The sequence below is a fragment of the Diceros bicornis genome, chromosome 2 (assembly GCF_020826845.1).
Source record: "Diceros bicornis minor isolate mBicDic1 chromosome 2, mDicBic1.mat.cur, whole genome shotgun sequence".
Taxonomy (NCBI): Eukaryota; Metazoa; Chordata; class Mammalia; order Perissodactyla; family Rhinocerotidae; genus Diceros; species Diceros bicornis.
The window spans coordinates 80,307,260-80,317,535 of record NC_080741.1 but is presented as its reverse complement, the minus strand read 5'-3'; the positions used below and the strand labels follow the sequence as shown (position 1 = coordinate 80,317,535).

Here is a 10,276-nt window from a genome sequence, read left to right as displayed (position 1 = left end):
CTGTTATAATGGGTAAAATGAATGAAAGTAGAATATCCCAACAAATTATATAGTTTTTTTATTCTTTGTTGACCAAGTAAGAAGCACTCATAAAATTTCTCATGCTGTCTGGGTCTTGGCTTTTTCTCTACCCACTGTGAAACTACAGGAAGGCATCTTTCTCTAAGTAATTTAATTCCAAACTTCCTCATTAAAAGATGTGAGGCATCATTAGAAACATGCCCACAAGCACTAGAGGGCAATGCTGGACAAATATTACTGAGATCCAAGAAAATACTAGTGAGTACAACTGGATACGCAATTGTTTTCAATGAATATTCTAACTCTGTGAGCAAGATGAAGTTTCCAGCTAGTGCCTTCCAACTTGATTACAGGAATGGAAAAAGAGGGCAAGGTTTTCTTGGTAGCAATCAGCTGTGCTTCCTGCCTTTATCAGGGCATTTTGCCCAGATTGAGGCTAGGCCCGTTAAAGAGCAAGTTGGCGAAATGAGGAGATAATGGCCAATGTCAAAGCCAAGGTAGTTTCTGGGACCAGAAATCAGAATCAAAGCCTGGAATCTGCAGCAGAAAAAAAAGGCTGCTCACTCAATTTTGTCTCACGATCTCATATGATGTAATGGGGCCCAAAGAATTATATGAGAGTGAGTATTTATACAAGTTTAAAAAAATTAATTGGATTAAAATCTGGATAACAACTCTCAAAACTATTAGATGACATTCTGTGATGGGTGTGGTGGTGGTTGCAGGTTGCAATCACAATAAAGGATTAAACTCTCTACCTTATTTTTCATTTCTCTCTCTTATGCAGTCCTACTGTGCTGTAGAATCATAGTGCTGCTAAATACTTGGATAAAATCCCCTGGTAGAGATTCAGTTAGGGCAGTGGTTTTCAAAGTATGTTCCCTGGACCAGGAGCAGCAGCATCATTCAGGAACTTGCTAGAAATTAAAATTAGACCTCATGAGCCCAGACTTTCTGAGTCAGAATTTGTGGCAGTGAGGCCCAGAAATTTGCATTTTAATAGGATGCAAGTGAAAGTCTGAGAACCACTGGACTAGTGTGAGGGTAGAACAGGTTGTATCTAGAAAACAATGACTATCATACAATATCACACATGTTACAATCATGCAGTATATAATCTGTTATCTCTGTTACACTTGCTTTATATCAGTTACACAAAAAAATCCTTACATTGTAAAAACTACTTTCCAGAATTCATAATTTATTTTTATGCAACTCAAGATGTATTTTATTAGAATTGATTTAAATATCAATGGCTGGATTCTAAACGAGCCCAGGAACACTCCTTAAATTTCTTTCTTTTTTTTTTTTTTTTAATTTTTTGTTTATTGCAGTAACATTGGTTTATAACATTGTAAAAATTTCAGGTGTACATAAAAATATGGAATGCTTCACGAATTTGCGTGTCATCCTTGCGCAGGGGCCATGCTAATCTTCTCTGTGTAGTTCCAATTTTAGTATATGTGCTGCCGAAGCGAGCACAACTCCTTAAATTTCTAATAGCATTACTGATAATGATAACAAAGCATACAAATGTATAACACTTTAGCTTACAAAATAGCTTTCAAATAAAATATATAATAGATTCAAGTAACTTGCCACAGAGCATACAATTAGCGTTGCATGGAGAGCCACGATTTGAATCCAGAACTTCTGACACCAAGACCACTGTTGTTCCGATGATAACATAGCTACTTAAACTGTAAATGAAGCACTTTAAATACTCAACAACGACAAGAGTAATATTGTCACAATGATAGTTCTAGGAGTCGTGTTAAAGAACTTTAAACATCTTTAACACCGTACATGTAAACTTTGAGGTAAATAGAATCTTATAGACACTATATTTTGATATCGGAAAACAAAAGGAATCAACGCTACTTTCCAACCACATGACTAAGAACCTCCCCTTTTTCCCATTAGGAGGTTTTAACAGCACAAAACATCCATCTCCTTAAATGCTGAATCTAGCTACTTCATGTGGGACATTAACAACAACTTCAGTGAACACTTTGTAATACATAAATAGATGTCTTCGCTCAGATTATTTTCTTAAGAGAAGTGAAATTGAATCAAAAATAAACACAATTCTCATGACATGTATTGCCATATTTCTTTCCAGAAATATAACGTGCATTTATATTCTATTAACATGTGTTAAGAGTGTCTATCTGACTCTACGTTCATCAGTATTAAGCATTACGATTTTTTAAATTTTTGTCTATTTATTAATTGAATAATTTCAATTTCTTTGCTTAATAGTAAAGTTCTTCATTTTTTTAACCTATTGACCCATAATTACTTTTTATTGTGGTAAAATATGCATAACATAAAATTTACCATTTTATCACTTTTAAGCGTACAAGTCAAGGGTCATCAAGTATATTCATAATGTAGGGGAGGAAAAATAACTTCCCTCTACCCTTCTGAGTTCTTGGCTGAGAATCCTGAAATAAAATACAGATTAACAGGAGAAAAAGAAACAGAATTTTTTAACATACATACCTCACGTGTACGTGGGAAAATACCCAGGGAAAAATAAGTCAACGCCTGAGGTGGCTTAGAATTCAGGCTTAAATATCATCTTAATAGGGAAAGGAGAGGTGGGAGGTAGGCCTCTTAGAGGAGAGTAAATGATTTTTAGGAAAGATGATTGGGCCCTTAGAAAAATAGGTGAAAGATATGATAGTTTGTGACCAAGTTTGTCCGCATGTGGTGTCAACTTCTAGTCTCCTCTCCTGTGTTAAGAGTCAATCTTCCCTGGTTGATGAAACTCTCGGGCAGGGCATTTATGAGAATTGAGTTCCTTTTGGAGGATCTGTCTTTAGGCAGATAAGGAGAATTCAGAGAAAGCCTCTCATTGCATTTGTTGTTTTTCAAGTGCCTCCAGCTCAAAAAAAAAAAAATCAATATGCCAAAGTGGCTATTTTTGGGTGGTGTGTCCTGAACTCTTACAGTCATATGATGGTGGCATATTCTGCTACCTTTCAACAATGCTGTGCAACCATTACCTTACCCATCTCCAGAACTTTCTCACCATCCCCAGCATAAACTTTGTACCCATTAAATAATAATTCTCTATTTCCCCCTCTGCCCAGTCTCTAGTAACCTCTCTTCTACTCTCTGTCTCCATGAATTCATTTACGCTAGATACCTCATATGAGTGAAATCATACATTTGTCCTTTCGCAACTGGTTTATTTCACTAGCATCACGTTCTTAAGGTTCATCCACATTGTAGAATGTAGAATTTCATTCCTTTTTAAGTCTGAATAATATTTCATTGTGGGTATAACTGTATGACATAAATGTAAATATTAATGTACCACATTTTGTTTATCCATAAGCCAACGCACACAGGAGAAAGTCTAAATACATCTCATGAGAGGAGAAGAGAAATGCTGCTCCTGAGAAGAGGAAAAGCAAGCAAAGCAGACAGGCTTATGGTCAGGGAGGCAAGTGAGATGGAGTGAGGCTGGTACTGATGTATGGTGAAGGATGTGGGAAATGCCCTGGTCGGAGGATAACCAATGGGCATTTTAAGAATGTAGGTATCTATCTAACGTTCACTTTTAAGTTATTTGACTACCTGTGATGAAAACTCCTCTCCCAACTCATTTCCACATCATTAGCATAATCAACCACTACACTCACAAGAGCACACTGCGAGTGATGCTATTCATTTATTTGTTTACTTTTCAGCCTCAATTGAGAATGGACTGAATTTTATGTCTAGTTCAGAAGAAGGACTCAGAGTTGACCATGAGCTGGTAATCACCAAAGAATCCACTGAGATACTGTCACATACCACTTAACAACAGGGATACATTCTGAGAAATGCATCGTTAGGTGATTTCATCATTGTGGGACCCTCACAGAGTGTTCTTACACAAACCTAGATGGTATAGCCTACTACACAGCTAGGTATATGGTCCTAATCTTATGGCACCACTGTCCTATATATGTAATCCGTCCTTGACTGAAATGTTATGTGGTGCATGACTATATTGGAAAGGGCATCAGACTCTCATGGGGCAGGCATGAGAGTCAAGCCAATCACATCAAAAATTCAAGGGGCCTAGGGATCCTATCAGATTACTGGTCTGTGAATACTATATTGCATTTTGTAGTAGGAGAATTATGAAAAAGCTCTCCACCAACCAGACCCAATAACCATCTACCAGTTCTTGCTGTAAGGTATGCTCTCATTGAAAAGAGCATAAGGGCACTTGGAAAAACCCCTTTTGAAGTGCATTCAAATACACCAAGACTACAAGATTCAAAAAATTTTCCAACTATGCCAGAATTTCAGGAAAAATCTTTGGCATCTATTAAAAAGAGAGTTTTGGAAAGATGCTCCAAGTTGTGTAATTTTGAGCAAGTAATTCTAGAACAGAGCTCTGATGTCCTTCCCCACAAAAATAGCCCAGCATGTGGACATATATGCACTGTGTGGGGCAATTGAAGAACAAGTCAAATGTTTGCATTAGAAATTACCAGGATTCCATGGAAAGACTCCTGCTTGGTTACCTTTATTTGCTTTAACTATTTTAAAAGAGCTGCCACCTTAGCTATCAGAAGATTTTCTCCTGGTTGGTGTTTATAAGCTTTCCGTTGACACATTAGGCTTTCTATTCCATGTCTCTCTGTGCTTTTAACATCCATCCCCACTCCCACCACACACACACATACACACAGAGGCTTCATTGTCATTCTCTAACTTTTTGGCTGCTTCTTGCCACAAACACACTCGAGTTATCTCATCTTGCTCATAATATTCTTCTCTTTTGAACAGGAAAAAAAATCTGTTAAAGATATTGATTTGGACATCATTAACAAGCAGTGGTGGCTTCAGTGACTGATATGTTTGTTGTAGTATGTGAATCCTTATCAGCAATCAGCTTGATGAAGGAAAAAGTCACTAGGACAAATAAATGAAGGGCCTATAACACTAATAGAAAATGGGTTTTCAAGCTCTATTCCCAGCAGGTTTATTATGGGGCCGTGTCCCATATCATGTTTATCATTTGCTCCTCTGCAATCTCTGATTTGGGTTGATGTCAGTCCTGCCCTCTCAGGCATATCTCTGAATTACGAGAAAGGTAAACGGATCAGATAGAGTAATCAAACTCTTTGCCTAGTGTAATTACTTGAACTCATTTTACAGGTATCCTTGTTCGTATGACCTTGTTTAATTCCCAGTGCACGACTTGATGCTCACCGTTTTAATGACACGCACACTGAAGCATTCTGGCACAGGGAGCAGGGAACCGCGCATTCTGCACAACGCTGTGGCTTCTAGCTTTCTGCAGTGCTTTTCGATCCCACGTGGTTAGATATCAGAGACAAGAGAGGCACATTTAGGAAGGCTCAAATTTAGATGGCATACACATAAATCAAATTTCCGAAAGTGAAATTAACAAACAATTTTCAATGGGATAGTTAATTTCTTCTTTCTCCTGTTCAATCAACAGATTAGCAATTCTAGGAAACATCTAACACATTCCCTGCCCTTGAGTATACTTTCCAGGAAAAGACCGATATTTAAACGAATACTACAATACAATATGCGTGGATAATTGCTGTGACAAAAAACCTATATAAAATGCTTCCAGGGCTAGGAGTTGAAGCTCAGACAACAGAAAAGTGTCTCAAATAAGTAAGTTCATCCTGGGATGTGTCATTCCTAGTCACTATGAATATAATGTCATAACTATGAATATAATGTCAAACAAGAAAGACATGGGCCCTCTCTTCATGGAGCTTATAATCCAAAGATTATAGTACTTTGTCTCAGAGACACTTTATGCTTATTAATGATTTCATCAACAACAAAGTAGCAACCCTAAATGACAATGATAGCTAACATTTCTTAGGCAATTGGTATGGGCACTGGCACTGCTCCAAGTGTCGTAAATGTATTTATTTCTCACAGCGATTCTGATGTGAGTATTCTTATTATCTCTCGTCTTGACACAGGAGAGCACTGAGGAACAAGGACAAGGCCCAAGGTCACATAATAGTAAGTGGGAGAGCCACCCCGGGAATCTCGGCTGTCTGACACCAGGCAGGGTTCTAATACCTCTGTTTGTGAATGTTGGGCACTGGTGTCACCCTTGAACCTGATTCCTTTCCAAGTTCACTTCTGATAGGAGAGCAGGGGCAAGGGGAGCCAGCAGGAGATCTATAAGCTGAGAGAACAGGAAGGGCCCAGTGAGGACTAGGAATGCTCAATGGGTAAAACAGAACGGTGGGGAGAGAGAGTGAAGAAGTTGTAATTAGGAGAGATTTGAATTTAGATAAGAATCTAAAGATATTCTGTCGTGTCTTTATAATGTAAACTTTCCTCGGTAAACCAGGGATATCATTATGAACAGCGATTAATTATCAGGTATGAACTTAGTTATATAAAGGTTGGAGGTCCTTAATTTTGTATTAAAAAAACAATTGAGGTCTTGAATGCACTCAAAGCATTTTCTATCACGTCCATTGATGTGAGGCTCCTTGATATCAGTTTGCTCTCCTTGCAGTAGAACTTCCTCTAGCGTTTCCAAATATCTAAATTTTGGTAAGCTGATAACCAAATTTCCACACTTATATCTAAAATTCAGTGATTGGATGGGATAAGAGCCTGTTCTCTAGTGACCTGCATTCTATTTTGGTCATCACTGATAACTATATGGTCAAAGGGCCACACAGATTATTGCTGCATGACTCCAGAGGGTGTAATTAACAGAGATCAAGGCGTGAACGGCTATCACTGGAGGAGGCAAAGCACCAATGCTGAAATTATTTAGAAAACAGTGATTTAATTTTCTTGTGAGTGTTTTAAGGTAGAAAGTTGATGCATTTTTAAACATGGGTCATTTTCTTCTACTTCTGGAATGGTAGATTTTACATGCCAACTTTGATGCATAGTTAGAAGCCTTGTGGAGAGTGGGTTGAAAAGAAATAGGAGCCAAGAGTGTGCAAAGATCAATGAGCAATATCTGTCATAGTTTCTGGATGGGATTTGATAATATAAATATATCTACCATGTATTTGCTAAACCTATTCTGGATCACCTTTTTTTTTTTTTAGATTTTATTTATTTATTTTTCCCCCTCAAGGCCCCAGTAGATAGTTGTATGTCATAGCTGCACACCCTTCTAGTTGCTGTATGTGGGACACGGCCTCAGCATGGCCGGAGAAGCGGTGCGTGGGTGCGCGCCTGGATCCGAACCCCAGGCCGCCAGCAGCGGAGCGCGTGCACTTAACCGCTAAGCCACAGGGCCGGCCCTCTGGATCACCATTTTAAAAGGGACGCCCAGCCAAAGATGTTTCTTTCTAGAAATGGGAAATGGTTCACGCTCAGCCCTGCTTCTTTGTGGTACATGTGAGGGCAGATGAAAATAATCATTTCTCAAGATGTTTGAGGAGCTCAAAAATTCCAAAATGGTTTCTTTGTGCCCTAACTTTCTTATCCCCGGGGCTGAGTAAGCATATGGTTCCTTGGTTACTTAGCTATACGAGTCCCCTTGGAAGTGAAATTTCACTTCTGTAAGTGGCAGCCACATCAATATCCGGAATCTACGAGTATCATAATTATTTTGTTTCTAGATTTTTAAAATTAAATGCACATAAGTTATTTAAGCTCCTAAAGGAGCCATAGAAAACACAATTAAAGTATTGAAATAATTAAAATTTTCATAAGGAAGTCGACATTACAAGTCCTTTAAAAAACAAAGTAATAATACTCAAAGAATTGAAAAGTAATAAGGAAATAGATCTGAATCCTGTTTCGACCTGTTGAAACATTAATAAAAAGAAATAAGGATCAACTTGGTAGTGCGAATTAACTGTTTCCATTTTATATCACTTCTTTTTACGTATCAAAGACTCTCATTTTCTTGAGGACTCAAAGGCTTAAAATCTGCTGACAATGCCTATGCAAAGAGCAACTGTGGCTGTAACTGTGACATTTCTCCAGATCTTTGGCATTTTGTCCATTTATATATCATCACATATATCACGGCTACTGTGACAACATTTAAAATAATTCCAGTGTAAATCTGGCAGCACCTCATTAGATTTTCTTAGAATCGTGTAATTAGGCAAGAAAAGACCACTGATTGAGAAGGTTAGAACTGCCTGAGACAAGATTACATTTCACAATTAACAATCACAATATTCCTTCTCAAAAGCCCTCCCTAATTTAGCAGATGCTCCTTTCCGCTGGGAAATCAGGAGACGGTGGTTTTAAAACTTAAGGGTTCTGTGGGGGGAAGAAAAGAAACACCATGGAGATACCATTTCCTGTCTTTGAGGTGTAGATAACCAGAAAGAGATGTCACCTTTCCTTCTTCCTTGCCAAATGACTGGGAGATGCTTTGATGCTGGCTTCAGAAAAGCTTAGGATCTTATGAAGGTTAAGTCCCTGGATCTTAACACTGTAATTTACCATCTTTATTTTTCTTAACAAATTGAATGTAATTAAGGAAGATAAAAGTGCCATTAAATCAAGGATCTCTCGGGCCTGCCCCGTGGCTTAGCGGTTGAGTGCTCGCACTCTGCTGCTGGCGGCCCGGGTTCAATCCCGGGCGTGCACGGATGCACCGCTTCTCCCACCATGCTGAGGCCGTGTCCCACATACAGCAACTAGAAGGATGTGCAGCTATGACATACAACTATCTACTGGGGCTTTGGGGGAAAAAAATAAATAAATAAAATTAAAAAAAAAAATCAAGGATCTCTCAGGACAAAAAGCCACCTACCAACAGAAATGGCACAAATCTGATTCATTTTCTTAATAATCTGTAAATCTATGGCTTATTCCTGGGCCCAGAGGTGAAGTTGAAGTTAAGTATAATTTTTAAACACATTCTTTATTCTGAAGAAGTGAGTAGCAGGGAAACTGTTTAAGCCATCACCATAGCTGCCTTGTTTGCAAAAAGGCATCATAAATGCTCAGTTTGACATTCTTTGGGGTTTTAACTGGGGGAAAATGTTTACACTCTGGGAATCTTCTATAATAAGGAAGAATTTAGACTAATTGGCAAATCTAATAGGAGAGCTGACTAGTTCGCACAAATAGCTCAACTCCATTATTTGACACAGACTGCACAATTGTGGCCTTTCTTAAGAGAGCACTATTCAATTTTATAACAGAGCAGGAAAAAAAAAATGCAGACAAAATCAATTTGTTATTGTTCTCAAAAGAGTTGCTGTCCACCATGGAATTGGCTTATAAAATTTGTGCTTAGAATCAAATTATCCAATCTGAGAGAGGAATCTACACAGACACACCTACCATACCAAGTAAGCAAGTGGAAGACAGTGATCCAGACACACCTGCAGTGCTCCTGCACAATATCTGTTATGACTTGGCGCTTCGTATAAAATCGATGTTAAAAGAGAATGGATTTCTCACCGATAATATTACGTTGTTCCCTCTGCTTTTCCTCAAAATGGTGTATTCCCGACTACTCACCGATCAAATTTAGAGAAGTAAAGATTGACAACTTAAGCTGTTTACCACTCTACCTGACTTTATATCAGTGATTATCAATTAAGACACGTCTGGTTGTCACACCTTGGGGGGGTGCTACCAGCATCTAATGGGTAGAGGCCAGGGACACTGCTAAACATCCTACAATGCACAGACTAGTCCAATTCACAAACAGTCCAAAATGTTAATAGTGCTAAGGTTGAAAAAACTCTTTAAATAGATGCACTGATTTTTTTTCTTAACCTAGTAAATAACTAAACACTTTAGAAAAATCATTCATTGCCCAGCCTTCCAATTTGTTCATTCAGACATTTTATGAAAGAGAAGGTTCTGAGCTGCAATTTGTAAAGAACTCTAAATCTTCAGAAGTGGTTAACTCCGTTTGAGCCAGAAACAAAAGAGCTTATGTTATGGGAGCTGATATTCTCTGAAATCACAGGATAGGATCTATTCACCCTGTTATTTAGAACACAGGCCCAAAGGCAGCCTTTTCATCTGGAATCCTAGGAGGTATCTGCAATCTTCCAGGCAAGGATGCTCCTTAGACAAGGCAATTTATGCCATGGTCGGTTTTACTGTTATCCGGGAAGAGGACAGAAGGAAAGCCAGTTATAGTCTAAAAGCCAGATCAGGTGAAAATTCCTTATAATGACCAAAGACGGGACCTTGGCTAAGCTCTAAAATGCCACCAACGATGAGTGGAACTCACAAAACAGATCAGGAAAGGTCCTTGTTTTTAGACCAAATGAACACACTGCTGAAAAAGCAC

At 38.4% G+C, this 10,276-nt stretch overlaps 1 non-coding gene across 1 annotated transcript; it reads right to left on the bottom strand.

The window, feature by feature from the left end:
- Positions 1–1,396: 1,396 nt before the first annotated feature.
- On the bottom strand, positions 1,397–1,503 carry LOC131421515 (U6 spliceosomal RNA). The gene has a single exon (XR_009223890.1). It is a non-coding gene; the product is annotated as a U6 spliceosomal RNA (small nuclear RNA).
- Positions 1,504–10,276: the final 8,773 nt, after the last annotated feature.